General features: G+C 37.8%; 1 long non-coding RNA gene across 1 annotated transcript in view; it reads right to left on the bottom strand.

Annotated features, from left to right (window-relative positions):
- The window catches only part of LOC120878618, a 66,559-nt gene that overhangs the window by 15,322 nt on the left and 36,686 nt on the right, over positions 1-14,551 (bottom strand). Inside the window, exon 2 of the long non-coding RNA XR_005724590.1 lies at positions 6,548-6,648. This is a non-coding gene — a long non-coding RNA (uncharacterized LOC120878618). The remainder of the gene's footprint in view (positions 1-6,547; positions 6,649-14,551) is intronic.

The raw sequence follows: 14,551 nt of genomic DNA, 5'->3' as shown, positions 1-14,551 counted from the left end.
AGTCAGACATAACTGAAGCGACTTAGCACATAGATTAATAAGGAGTTAAATGAAAAGAATTGGAATGTCTCTCTTTCTCAGACCCGGCCTCTCTTTGTCCATCATATCTAGGTTTTAAATGACCCCCCACTTACCAAAGGCTTAATCTCACTCTCTGTGAACCACCTGTGAGGTCTTCACCTTGGGGACCCAAAGACTCTGTGGAAAGTATCAAATATATTTTATAAGGAAAACTCTGTTTTACTCATCTGAAGTTACCAAACATAGAAAAAGAGTGCTTTTCAGTGTCGTTTTAATGTGTGAACTGAGGGATCATTTACTTAGCCAAGTGAGGGAGCTTTCCTGACGTGACCTCCCTGAGGGCTTGAGGTTTGCTTAAACCCATTCACATGCTGCTATATCCAAATGGGTAACTTGGGAAATTTTTTTCTGTTCCTTAATGTATAAACTCCAGCCTGATTCCTGAAAAAAAAAAATTCTAAGAAGAAATTGAGGGAAATATCTGCTTATCTCTCCTGTTTGAATAAAGAACAACAAAGTAACCTAAATGTCCATCCACAGAGGATGTGATACATATATCCAATGGAATATTACTCAGACATTAAAAAGAACAAGCTAATGTCATTTGCAGCAACATGGTTGGACCTAAGAATGTCATCCTGAATAAAGTAGTCAGACAGATAAGGAGAAATATTGGATGACGTCCCTTATATATGGAATCTTAAAAAAAGGCGGGGGGGGGGACAGAAATGAACTTACTTACAAAACAGAAAGAGACTCACAGACTTAGAAAACAAACTTATGGTTGCCAGGGTGAGGGGACAGGGAGTTTGGAATGGTCGTGTACACACTGCTATATTTAAAATGGATAATGAATAAGGACCTGTTGTATAGATAGACTCTTCTCAATGTTATGTGGCAGCCTGGCTGGGAGGGGTGTTTGGAGGACAATGGATACATGTATACCTATTGTGGTGTCTCCTTGCTGTTCACCTGAAACTATTACAACGTTGTTAATCAGACACACTCCAATACAAAATACATTAAAAAGAAAAAAGCTGGGGATATATAAAGGCAAAAAAAAAAAAAAAAAGAACAGTAAAGGACAGCATGAGCCAGGAACTGGCAAATTGAAAATGTGGTTTTAGAAAAAAATTATTCACAATCTGAGAGAAAAAATTCATCCCAGGTGAAATCTGTTCTTTAGAGAAGAGGATGATTTCACTGATGCTCTGAATGCAAATGGTAGGAAGATATTCAGGCACTTGATCTAGCCACCTGGATGGGCTTTTGGATTCTGTAAAATTCAATTTTCTTGAGTCTTAAAACATCATTTGTTTTCTTTATCTAGATATGTAAAGGGAAAGAGATACAAACAAACAAAAATAAAATTACTAAAAGAGACAAATTATTCCCTAAGCAATAACGATTGTGGAAAGCAGTCTTTTGTAGCCACAAACTTGTTTCTCTAAGTGAAAAACAAAAACAAGTTGAGGACAATTTTCCCTTGAAAGCTATGAAGTGATTCTCAGGATTATCAAAATGATTCTGTATCCTCAGAAATATCAAACAATTCATAGGAAAAACTGGAACTACCAACCTATTATAATGATACCTTAAAAAGTGAAAGAGAAAACAGAGACAATATTTCTAAAAATGTCAGTGCAAGAAAAAACGGAGACTTAAAATGATCTGTCAATCTTAGAAAAAGATTTTTGAAATAATTTAGCAACCCTGATCTCTAGAGTTTTGCCTTTTTATGCTAAATGTATCTATTTTCATTTAATCTTCTTTTTTCCTAAGGTTTAAGATAAATCTTCTGATGTATAGCTACTGAATTAGACAAATGACATTTGTTTGACTAATATCTCTCATAAGCAAGGACTCTATGCCCTTTACATGCTTCTGTCAGGTGTCATTTAGGCTGCATTTAAATTTAGGCTAGGATCAAGACAATACTGGATGAAGGCTTGATTTTGCTATGCTTTTTCTATTCACAGATAATTAGTGTGAAATACTTTTTCATAGATATATGAAACGAGAGAAGGGACAGTGTCAACTCAGAGCACATTTTATTTCAAAAATAAAATGGAATAAATTTAAAATAAATTCTGCAAGACTTGTATGTAACTTTCACTCCATTTGGCATATTTTTTTGCATTTATGTACCATATTTGTATTATTATGTGACCCATATTAAACCAGTTTAGATTGTTGTTGAGGAAGGTTGAGCAGATCATTTATATTACCACAAATATCTTAATGTGATATTTTTAATCACTAGCTAATTTAAACAGTAATATCTAAGATTGTAGTTATAATTATGTAGTTATAATCTTTCCTTTAACTGTTAGGGATATATTTAGCTTTAGGTAATGAAGTATTGATGCTTTTGAACTGTGGTGTTGGAGAAGATGGACATGAGTCTGAGTGAACACCGGGAGTTGGTCACGGACAGGGAGGCCTGGTGTGCCACAATTCATGGGGTCGCAAGAGTCAGACACAACTGAGCAACTGAACTGAACTGACTGAATGAAGTACTAAACTATACTATCTTAACAAAGTAAATGTTGGCTTTCTCCTCATAAAAAAGCAAAGTCAAGCTGTTTCTGATGTGAGTTGGCCAGCTCCAGGATGTCAAGTCAGACATGGGTTTTTCCTTACAGTCACAAGATGGCTGCACAGCTCCAGGCATTACATCTGTATTCAAAGGAGGAAAAGAGGTGAAAACTTGTGTCAACCATGTCTGTTCTATACAAAAAGGGGAAATCCTCTGCATAAATAATCTTAACAGACTTCTTTTTAGAATCCGTTGGCCAGAACTGGCCACTCTTATGCCTGAGACCAGGAAAGCAAGGAAAATGACTGTCATGACTGGCTTTGACTACTTACAATCTATATCAACTACAGAGATAGGGCAAGGCACATAAACATTCTAAACAAATGCAGGTTTCTGTTCGAGAGGAAAAAGAAGACTGGATGTAAAGAAGGCAATAACATTGTCTGTCCTGCATCCATAAATAGAAATTGATGGTTTGCTGAAATATGCAACCTGGCAGGCGTGCTTGCCTTCAAACTCCAGTGTGTGTCCAGCTGACAACAGCTGAGCGCATCATCTTGGTATGCAAAGATGCACACTTCCTACTGATTTCCATGGCCTCTTTGATATCGATCATCAGAACTGATGTTATATGACAGCAGAACTTAAGCAAAGTTAAGTTAAAACAAAATATTTTTCTTTTTCTACTGTCATTTGAAAAGGGCCTATAAATGTCTTCAGACTCCATCTTCTCTACATTTACTCTCCAAGTCAATAAGAAGCAGGAGGTTTGGTTTGTTGTAAGATACCTGGACCATCCTCAGTGTTACTGAGAGTTGATAGAGCTTAATGGGAAGTTCCTATAGCTTTCTCTGATGGGTAAAGAATCTGCCTGCAATGCAGGAGATATAGGAGATGCAGGTTCACTCCCTCTGTCTGGAAGATTCCCCTGGAGGAGGAAATGGCAACACACTTCAGTATTCTTGACTGGGAAATCCCATGGACAGAGGAGCCTGGTGGGCTACAGTCCATGGAGTTGCAGAGAGTCGGACATGAGCATTTAATTATGTAAATATATAAAGGGAAATTCACAGACACTGGTAAGATACAGAGCCAAACTCGCATCCAGGTTTCTTCTACTTGCTGCCAGATCTTTGGTAAGTTATTTATCCTCTTTCTACTTTATTTTTCTCATCTGGATATGGGTGTAACCTTTCCTAACTGATGAATAGCCCAAGGGTGGGACGGATCACATAGACCAATGTTCAGGACACCTTCTACTGTGTCTCTGTCTCATCCCCTTAAAAGTATAGCCTTTCCTGGAGACCAGCAGAGGGGAACCAAAGTCCCATTGAAGATTTCAGGGCTGGTTTCAAATCTCACCCTTCAGTCTGCAGAGAAAAAGCTTTCATTTCCTAGATTACAAAAGGTCTTTCATTTTGCTGCAATACTAAATGGATTCAAATCCTTCCAAGTTTAAATCTGCAGTCCTAGAAAGTAGAAACGCAGCCTGATGATTTATGGGAATTGGAGTTGGCATCTTCTGAAAACAGAGATCCTAGACACTGGGGACAGGGGAGAGGAACAGTGACCTTGTGAGAGAAGGTGAGGAGTTTCTGAAGCTGTCGTCAAGGCTTCCTTTCCTGCAGACTTCAGTTCTCATCAAAGTAACTGATCTCTCCTCTAACCTCTTTACTTTTCTGAGTTTATTTTATATCCAACCTAGCTGATCAGTTTTATGATGATGTAACAGATCCAACCAGTTCATTCTAAAGGAGATCAGCCCTGGGTGTTCTTTGGAAGGAATGATGCTGAAGCTGAAACTCCAGTACTTTGGCCACCTCATGGGAAGAGTTGACTCATTGGAAAAGACTCTGATGCTGAGAGGGACTGGGGGCAGGAGGATAAGGGGATGACAGAGGATGAGATGTCTGGATGGCATCACCAACTCGATGGACATGAGCTTGAGTGAACTCCGGGAGTTGGTGATGGACAGGGAGGCCTGGCGTGCTGCAATTCATGGGGTTACAAAGAGTTGGACACGACTGAGCAACTGAACTGAACTGAACTGAACATGTTATCTACTTTCTCAACTGTAAAAACAGAATAATAATCATCTCTTTTTCAGTGACATTACATGGGGATTAACTGAGATAATGTAGGCAGAGTGCCTAGCCCAGTGCTTGACTCATTTCTTGTACTCCAAATCTTTACTAAGTGTGTGTGTTTTTTGACTAGTTATTCATCAGGACTTGACAAAATAATTGTCATCATTCTTTGAATAATTTGGGGTTTTTTATACATTTCCAGCTTCCCCCATTTTATTCACTGTAGTCTTTTGGAAATCTTCCCAAGGGATGTTATGTACTAACTGATGTTCTGCCTACACAAAATAAACATTTCCGAACCATTACATTTATATTAAAAATCTTTTTTTTTATCTAGCTGCAAAATTTTGTCTACAGCACAGACTGTTAAAGCGAAATCAGTGGGGAACAGGCTCTATGTGACTCTGGTCTAGAAATAGTTCCTAAAAACAGCAAAAGCCACTTTTCTAAAGGTAAGTTTTGATGGAGAGACTTTCAGGGTAGAAGTGATTCTCATATTAAAAAACTAACACCCTACCTGCACCGATAATTCCTTTCCAAACCTTCATTCTGTGATAGGTAGATGCAGCCTTAATGGTAACTAAACACTGTGTTTGAGGGATTGTTTTTGAAAATTGGTATGAATCTCATTTAAGTAGAACTAGAAAGAGTGGCTGTGCTACTTGCAAAGCATTAGAACAATATGCGGATCATAAATAAAATAAAAAGGTGCATGGAGTGTTTTAGAACTTAATTGATTATGCTGATCTGGGGATTTCTTCTTTCCTGTTCCCCAGACTATTTAAATAATAAAGTTTTAATTGCTATCTGCACCGATTCAGGGCTTCCCAGGTGGAGCTAATGGTAAAGAACTCACCTGTCTATGCAGAAGATTTAAGAGACATGGGTTTGATCCCTGGGTTGGGAAGATCCCTTGGAGGAGGGCAAGGTAACCCACTCCAGTACCTTTGCCTGGAAAATCCCATAGACAGAGGAGTCTGGTGGGCTACAGTTCATGGGGTCGCAAAGAGTCAGACACAGTTGAAGCAACTTAGCTCACACACGTGCAACAATTTAGAGTCCTTGGCAAAAATATTTGCAAGCAATAATAAATGATTCAAGCCTATAAATACAATAAGAATATGCTTAAATAGGCATGATAGACTGTACACACAAATGAACACACAGGGGGCTTCCCTGCAGGAGAATGGCAGAGCCCCCACTTTTTAACATTGCCATTTTTCTGTAGCAAGGGAAAAGGCAGCGTTAGCAAACAAAAATTGCTCTCCACTTTGCCAGCAAGCTAAACAGAATGAAATTTCAATGAAAATGACTGGAAAATGTACATGATTGATGCTAAATTTGCAAAAATTCCAAAGATATGGGTACAGTTTGTCACACAAATGATGTTGAAATCTTTTTGTTTTGTCAGAAAAATTATGCAAAGCAAAAAAAAAAAAATTGCCAATTTTCCTCCTCCAGCTCTTGTCCTTGCCTATTGTAGAATCTGTAGGCTTTCTGAAGAAAAGAGACAGGAATATTTTTGCTTTTTACATCTTTTCTTTTGCTAATCACTAAGAATCTATGGCAGCCATGTTTCCGTAGGAGCTTTCATGGAGATAATAGGCCTGTATCTCTCCCGCCCAGCATCAGAGGAGGACCTGAGACAGAGCCCTATATGAAAGCCCTTTGTAGACTTCACAATGCCCCCAAAATGTTCATTTTCTTTATTAGATCAATGATACTTAGATAAGTTTAAATACTGTTTGTGGGAAAGAAGATTCTAAACTCAGAATCAAAGGGAAATCAGATAGCCTTAAAAGTAAGGGTGGACGATAAGAAAAAACAAAACATGCTTTTACAAAGATTTATAGATCTGCCTTAGATTCAGTGCTTATCTTTTATAACAACAGCAACTCACTTTTTTCTTTTTCTCCCCCCACAGATTAGAGGAATACAGTCTTGTCCAAGTCTTCTCTGAAAACCCAGCCCTTAAAACACTGGAGGTCTATGGAAGAAGATCTGTAAACACACATTCAATGAATAAGTGAATGAATGATCACTGATGAATAGGTACAGGTCTACAGTTTTTTTTGTGTGTTAATTCACCAAAATTAATCTTTACATTAAACATACAAAATAGGTTTAGTCCCTCATTTTTGATAAGAAAACTAAAAATTGGAAAGGTACTTGCTATATGCTTAGAGTTGTAAGCATTTCACATAATTATATCATTTAACCTGCCCTACAGTCCTATGAGGTGAGTGCTATTATCCCCATTTAAAGTGAAGAAAACCGGCATGAGATAAAGTAAAATTACTTCCCTAACAAATGGGGCCCCTCAGCAGAATTCCCATCCAGCTCTCTGTCCCCTGAGACCTCACGCCCAGTGTGAGTATCACTCTGCCTTCCCTCCTGAGGACACATGTCATGGATGTGGTACCGACAAGATTTTGTATCTGACTCTGCTTGACTCCAAAATGTGATCTCTTTGCATCCCACCTTCAGAAGACTATTTCAAAATTTGCCAAAAACAGAACATTGGAGCCAAAAAAGAGTTGGAGGACTGGAAAAGTCTTGGTAAGAGTAATTGAGGTTGATAAGCCCTGTTTCAGGGTCGGTTTTGCTAAAGAGACAAAGAGGAAGACAGCGTTGATGCACTGATGTGAGGGAAGATGATCAGATCCAGGAGAGAATCGGACATCTATTACTAATGAGTGGGTGACACTGAGTTGTTTAATGCTACTGATCTAAGACTCAGTTCCTTAAATGAGAGAATCAAGTAAAATGCTATGCAACTTGGATTTTATACCAAAATAAGTGGGACTATAAAGTTAGAAAATTCAACTGTGAGTGACAGTATGGCTTAATTCTTTTATAGGAACTATTGGCTGTAATTGAAAAGTAATAGACCAGGCCAGGTTTGGTGGAAAGGAGCGTATGATGTTCAATCCTGTTTCATCTGAAAGTTCTTTTGAAAGTCAGAATCTTCAGCTGGATCATAGAGTCAGCTTATTTTTTAAAATTAAATACAGATTGCTCTAGAGTAAATATCATTCAAAATCCAATCAATTTTTTTTTCAAATCAGATACAAGGTATTTTTAAAAGAATGAATCATAACAATGAAAAGGACTTCAGAAATGCATCTAATTCAGCCCTGTGTATTTAAGCCCTATTTCCTCCAAATGTCTTTAAATGGTTCAACTGTGACCTCTTCAATTAACTAGTCTATTGAATACTTATTGTGTAACAGTAATATTTATTGAATAATGCTCTGTATCATGTACAGTGCTAAACTTAATTTGCATTATCTCATTAAGTACACACAACAACCCTTCTAAGGAGTGCTTTTATTATTACCATTTCATGGACAAAGATGGGCACAATAAAGGACAGAAATGGCATGGACCTAAGAGAAGCAGAAGAAGAGGTGGCAAGAATACACAGAAGGACTGTACAGAAAGGATCTTCACAACCCAGATAATCACGATGGTGTGATCACTCACCTAGAGCCAGACATCCTGGAATGTGAAGTCAAGTGGGCCTTAGAAAACACCACTATGAACAAAGCTAGTGGAGGTGACAGAATTTCAGTTGAGCTATTTTAAATACTAAAAGATGATTTTGTGAAAGTGCTGTACTCAGCATGCCAGCAAATTTGGAAAACTCAGTAGTGGCCATAGGACTGGAAAAGGTCAGTTTTCATTCCAATCCCTAAGAAAGGCAATGCCAAAGAATGCTCAAACTACTGCACAATTGCACTCATCTCACATGCTAGTAAAGTAATGCTCAAAATTCTCCAAGCCAGGCTTCAGCAATACGTGAACCGTGAACTCCCTGACATTCAAGCTGGTTTTCGAAAAGGCAGAGGAACCAGAGATCAAATTGCCAACATCCGCTGGATCATGGAAAAAGCAAGAGAGTTCCAGAAAAACATCTACTTCTGCTTTATTGACTATGCCAAAGCCTTTGACTGTGTGGATCACAATAAACTGTGGAAAATTCTGAAAGAGATGGGAATACCAGACCACCTGACCTGCCTCCTGAGAAATCTGTATGCAGGTCAGGAAGCAACAATTAGAACTGGACATGGAACAACAGACTGGTTCCAAATCAGGAAAGGAGTACATCAAGGCTGTATATTGTCACCCTGCTTATTTAACTTATATGCAGAGTACATCTTGAAAAATGCTGGGCTGATGAAGCACAAGCTGAAATCAAGATTGCCAGGAGAAATATCAATAACCTCAGATATGCAGATGACACTACCCTTATGGCAGAAAGTGAAGAAGAACTAAAGAGCCTCTTGATGAAAGTGAAAGAGGAAAGTGAAAAAGCTGGCTTAAAACTCAGCATTCAGAAAATGAAGATCATGGCCTCTGGTCCCATCACTTCATGGCAAATAGATGGGGAAGCAATGGGAACAGCGACAAGACTTTATTTTGGGGGGGCTCCAAAATTGCTGCAGATGGTGACTGCAGCCATGAAATTAAAAGACGCTTACTCCTTGGAAGAAAAGTTATGACCAACCTAGATAGTATATAGAAAAGCAGAGACATTAGTTTACCAGCTAAGGTCCATCTAGTCAAAGCTATGGCTTTTTCAGCAATCATGCAGGAGACCTGGGTTTGATCCCTGGGTTGGGAAGATCCCCTGGAAAAGGGAAAGGCTAATCACTCCAGTATTCTGGCATGGAGAATTCCACAGATACAGTCTATGGGGTCGCAAAGAGTCGGACAAAACTGAGTAACTTTCACTTTCACTTCCATATGTATCGATGTGAGAGTTGGACTATAAAGAAAGCTGAGCAACGAAGAATTGATGCTTTTGAACTGTGGTGTTGGAGAAGACTCTTGAGAGTCCCTTGGATAGCAATGAGATCCAAACAGTTCATCCTAAAGGAAATCAGTACTGAATATTCACTGGAAGGACTCATGCTAAACCTGAAACTCCAGTACTTTGGCCACCTGATGCAAAGAACTGACTCATTTGAAAAGACCCTGATGTTGGGAAAGAGTGAAGGCGGGAGAAGGGGATGACAGAAAATGAGATGATTGAATGACATCACTGACATGAGATGGACATGAGTTGGACATGAGTTGGACATGGACATCAATGGACATGAGTTTGTCTGGGAGTTGGTGATGGACTGGGGGGCCTGGCATGCTGCAGTTGATGGGGTCCCAAAGAGTCGGACATGACTAAGAGACTGAACTGAACTGAACTCATGGACAAAATGCCTGGAGTGTATAAGGAGGTTAAGGTATTATCCAAGACCAGAGAAGTCATAAGTGGTCAGACCAAGATTAAAACTGTGTGTCCACAAAACTAGAGTCCATGAAGCTAATCCTCAAGCCATAGGGAAACCGTAGTTGGTGGTATGGTAATTTGGAAAATTTTATTATCTGGAAATACATTCAATTTACAGAAAAGTTAAAATAATAAGAGTAGCGGCAGCATACAAACAACATCATTAGACCCTGCACATGATTCACCTGTTAAATTTTGCTCACTTGCTTTGTCATTTTGAGGATAGATAGATGATAGATAGATGGATGGATAGATAAATAGATACTTAGATAGGTGATAGGTAGATGACAGTTTAGCAAATTGATATTGTGAAAGGAAAAATCAAAATTGAGTCAGTATTACTAAGAGAACTCTGTAAAATTAAGCCTGGGTGGGAGCGGGGCATTACTGAAGGGAGACTTTACATTTCTCACCTTCAAAGGAATCCGATCTTTTGACCACTTATGTCCTAATGAAGTCATCCAAAACATCTACCAGAAACTCAAGGCACCTATCAGACTCTTCCCCTAAAATAACTCACTACATCCTATTTACTTATCAGACTCCCAGCCTATAATAACTTGTGATTCCTTAAGGACAAATGTTTCCAAATTTGATTCAATCACAATTCTCAGGGCTTTTTATGTTCATAAGCTCCTAACTCTGTCTTCCCCAAGCACTTTTTTGCTTTTACCCTAACCTGTGTCTTCCGAATTGCAATTCTTAAAGTGAAAGTGAAAGTCGCTCAGTGTGTTTGACTCTTTGCAACCCCATGGGTCCATGGAATTCTCCAGGCCAGAATACTGGAGTGGGTAGCCTTTTCCTTCTCCAGGGGATCTTCCCAACCCAGGGATCAAACCCAGGTCTGCCATATTGCAGGAGGATTCTGTACCAACTGAGCCGCAAGGGAAGCCCAGGAATACTGGAGTGGGTAGCCTATCCCTTCTCCAGTGTATCTTCCTGACCCAGGAATCAAACTGGGGTCTCCTGCATTGCAGACAGATTCTTTACCAACTGAGCTAGATAGCAAATAAACTCCTACTTGTAGCCTTGTGAATTGTGTTTTAGTTGACATTACTAATATATCTATAGATTAATGCAGATAGATTAGGTAGGAAGGTAGGTTAGTAGATAGATAGATAGATGGGTAGATAGATAAAAAGATAGATATTACTTTACTGATATAGATAATGTTATGTATCTTTTTTCTGAATACTGAGAGAGTGAGCTGTATATTATCAGGGTCCATTATCTCTATATACTTCAACATGTAATTCTTAAGATATTTTCTAACATAAATTACAATTATCAGTATAATTAACACTGATAGGATACTTTCTTCTGATCCCCTGTCTGTCCTCTGATATTTTCAAAAGATCCAATAATGTACTTCACAACATTTTTCCCTTGAGTGCAAGATCCAGGCTAGAGTAAGTTAATATGTCTTATTTTTGTGTCTCTTCTGCCTAATTTAATCTAAAACATTCTACAATCTTTCTCTACTTTTTTTTGACATTGACAAGTTGAAAAAATAGCCCTTTTTCATATTGGGATATTTTTCATTGGGGGTTTGTCTGTTTCTTCATGATAAAGTTCAGCTAATACATTCCCGGATGGAATAATTCATAAGTAATGATGTGGCTTCCTCAAGTTATCACATCCTTTTGCCCTTCATTGGGAATGTTAAGTTGGATCAACCAGAGATGGTTTGTCTGGTTGCATTGCAATTGTTATTCAGTGGCTAAGTCATGTCCCACACTTCGTGACCCCATGAACTGCAGCACACCAGGCTTCCCTGTCCATCAGGGAAGAGCACGTTAGAGAAGTGCTCTTAAAGAATGAAAAGAGCTGAGGACCATCTCAGAGACCTCTGGGACCATATCAAACACACCAACATTCAAATTATAGGGGTCCCAGAAGAAGAAGAAATAAAGAAAGGGTATAAGAAAGTTTTTGAAGAGATTATAATTGAAAATTTCCCTAACAAGGAAAAGGAAATAGCCAGTCAAGTCCAAGAGGCACAAAGATTCCCATACAGGATAAACCCAAGGAGAAACATGCCAAGACACATACTAATCAAACTAACAAAGACTAAACACAAAGAAAGAATATTAAAAGCAGCAAGAGTGAAGCAACAAGTAACATACAAGGGAAACCCCATACACTTAACAGCTGATCTTTCAGCAGAAACTCTGCAGGCCAGAAGGGAATGTCAGGATATATTTAAAGTAATGAAAGGGAAAAATCTACAACCAAGATTACTGTACCCAACAAGGATCTCATTCAAAATTGATGATCAAAAGCTTTTCAGACAAGCAAAGTTAAGAGAATTCAGTACCACTAAACCAGCTTTACAACAAATGTTAAACAGACTTACATAGTCAAAAAATACAAGAGAAGAAAAAAGATCTACAAAATCACCCCCAAACAATTAAGAAGATGGCAATAGGAACATATATATCAATAATTACTTCAAATGTAAATGTATTAAATGCTCCAACCAAAAGACACAGACTGGCTGAATGGATACAAAAACAAGACCCATATATATGCTGTCTACAAGAAAGCCACTTTAGACCTCAAGACACATATAGACTGAAAGTGAGAGGATGGAAAAATATATTCCATGAAAATGGGGAGCAAAAGAAAGCTGGAGTACCGATACTCATATTAGACAAAATAGATGTTAAAATAAAGAAGATTATAAGATATAAGGAAGGACATTATATAAAGACCAAGAGATCAATCCAGGAGGAAGACATAACAATTGTAAATATCTATGCATCCAACATAGGAGCATCTCAATACATAACACAAACACTAACAGACATAGAAGGAGAAATTGACAGTAACACAATAATAGTTGGAAACTTTAACACTCCACTCACACTAATGGACAGATATCAAAACATAAAATTAATAAGGAAACACATCTTAAATAATACATTAGATAAGATGTATCTCATTGATATCTTTAGGACATTTCATCCAAATGTAGAAGAATACACCTTCTCAAGTGCACATGGAACATTCTCTAGGATAGACCACATCTTGGGTCACAAGTCAAATCTCAGTAAATCTAAGAAAACTGAAATTATATCAAGCATCTTCTTCAAACACAATGCTATGAGACAAGATACCAGTTACAAGAAAAAAACTGTAAGAAATACAAACACATGGAGATTAAACAACACATTTCTAAATAAGCAAAATCAAAAGGGAAATCAAAAATTTTTTTAGAAACAAATGACAGTGAAATAAAAGGGAAATCAAACAAATGACAATGAAATCAAAAGGGAAATCAAAAAATTTCTAGAAACAAATGACAATGAAAACACGACAACTCAAAACCTATGGGATGCAGCAAAAGCAGTTCTAAGAGGGAAGTTTATAGCAATACAGTCCTACCCAAGAAAGAAGAAAAACATCAAATAGACAGCCTAACTTTACACCTAAAACAAATGAAAAAAGAAGAACAAAAAAAAATTAGAAGAAGAAAAGAAATAATAAAGATCTGAGAAGAAATAAATGAAAAAGAAATGAAAGAAACAATAGTAAAGATTAATAAAACTAAAAGCTGCTTCTTTGAGAATGTAAACAAAATTGACAAGCCTTTCGCCAGACTCATCAAGAAAAAAAGAGAGAGGAATCAAATCAACAAAGTTAGGAATGAACAAGAAGTTACAACAGACAATGCAGAAATATAAAGGATTATAAGAGACTATTATGAAGAACTATATGGCAAGAAAATGGATAACCTGGAAGAAATGGACAGATTCTTAGAAAAGTTCAATCTTAATAAGACTGAAACAGGAAGAAATAAAAATTATGAACAACCCAATTACAATCACTGAAATTGAAGCTGTGATAAAAAAAAAAAAAATCTCCCCCCAAACAAAAGTCCAGAACCAGATGGCTTCACAGGAGAATTCTATCAAACATTTACAGAAGAGTGAATGCCTGTCCTTCTAACACTCTCAAAAAATTGCAGAGGAAGGAATCCTTCCAAACTCATTCTATGAGGCCACCATCACCCTGATACCAAAACCAGACAAAGACAACAGAAAAAAAGAAAACTACAGGCCAATATCACTGATGAACATAGATGCAAAAATTCTCAATAAAATTTTAGCAAACAGAATTCAGCAACACATCAAAAAGCTTGTATACCATAATCAAGCTGGATTTATTCCAATAATGCCAGGATTCTTCAATTAATGCAAATCATTCAATGTGATACACCATATTAACAAGTTGAAAGATAAAACCCATATGATCGTCTCAATAGATACAGAAAAACCTTTGTGAAAATTGAGCACCCATTTATGATTCAGTTCAGTTCAGTTCAGTCACTCAGCTGTGTCCGATTCTTTGTGACTCCATGGACTGCAGCATGCCAGGCCTCCCTGTCCATCACCAACTCCCAGAGTTTATTCAAACTCATGTCAATTGAGTTGGTGATGCCATCCAATCATCTCATCCTCTGTCGTCCCCTTCTCCCCGTGCCTTCAATCTTTCACAGCATCACAGTCTTTTCAAATGAGTCAGCTCTTCGCATCAGGAGGCCGAAGTATTGGAGTTTCAGCTTCAACATCAGTCCTTCCAATGAACACCCAGGACTGATCTCCTTTAGGA

The sequence above is a fragment of the Oryx dammah genome, unplaced genomic scaffold (assembly GCF_014754425.2).
Source record: "Oryx dammah isolate SB20612 unplaced genomic scaffold, SCBI_Odam_1.1 HiC_scaffold_19, whole genome shotgun sequence".
NCBI lineage: Eukaryota > Metazoa > Chordata > Mammalia > Artiodactyla > Bovidae > Oryx > Oryx dammah.
This window is presented reverse-complemented; position numbering and strand designations above follow the sequence as displayed.